Here is a 991-nt window from a genome sequence, read left to right as displayed (position 1 = left end):
TCATGATAGACTCAAGATACTAATATCCCCCACCCCAAGAACACTGGGAAAATTTTAAAACAAATTCCTTCTCCTTCCCCACTTGCTCCCATTCCCCCAAAACCTTAGAGCTTGTTACATTTTAACAGTATTTTACATTTTATTCAAAGAATGAACATCAAATTATTTCTTCATATGTAACATTTAGTACAATCTGCCAATGAAAATGCCTAATTTAAACTGCAGCAGGAAGACTTTTTTATTATATAGGACAACCTAACTGTTCTTGAACTATCAAGTGAGCTGAGGTCTACGAGGGGAGGTAGCACACCACACAGGAGTAAAGCCGTAACGGCTCAAGTCAGACTGCCTGAATATGAAACTCCTACTACTTAAACCTCAGCAAGTTAACCTCTGTACAATCTTTCCATCTTTAAAACAGAGATGATAATACCTCCCTCCCTACATCCCAGAATTCTTATTAGGCAGTGGATTAAAGTGTTTTAAAACTGCTCAACAAATGTTAAGTGCAATTATTATTGTACCTTAACATTCAGCTCTAGGTTCTCATGTTATCGATTTTTCTTTTTTTTTGGCGGCTGGCCAGTACAGATATCCGAACCCTTGACATTATTGGTTAGGGTTAGAGCACCACACTCTAACCAACTGAGCTAACCAGTTTTTTATGATGGAACTTATGTATTACCTTAGATGAGGGAAGTAGGGGTAGGCAAGCTTTTTCTGTAAAGAGCCAGACTGCTGCCAGATGGTCTCTGTTCCAACTATACAACTGTGCTATTGTAGCACAAAACTGGCCAGAGAAAACAGAAACAAATGAGAATGGTAGCTCTGTTCCAATAAAACTTTAGAGAAACTGAAAATTAATTTCATATGATTTTTACACTGCAAAATACTCTTCTTTTGATTTTTTTCAATGATTTAAAAATGTAAAAACGGGCCGGCCCGGTGGCGCACTGGATAAGTGCGCCGCTTGGGAAGCGCGGCGGCGCTC

This window comes from Galeopterus variegatus, unplaced genomic scaffold, assembly GCF_000696425.1.
Source record: "Galeopterus variegatus unplaced genomic scaffold, G_variegatus-3.0.2 Scaffold5889, whole genome shotgun sequence".
NCBI classification, from domain to species: domain Eukaryota; kingdom Metazoa; phylum Chordata; class Mammalia; order Dermoptera; family Cynocephalidae; genus Galeopterus; species Galeopterus variegatus.
The sequence above is the reverse complement of the archived record's forward strand: the minus strand, read 5'-3'. Positions refer to the sequence as shown.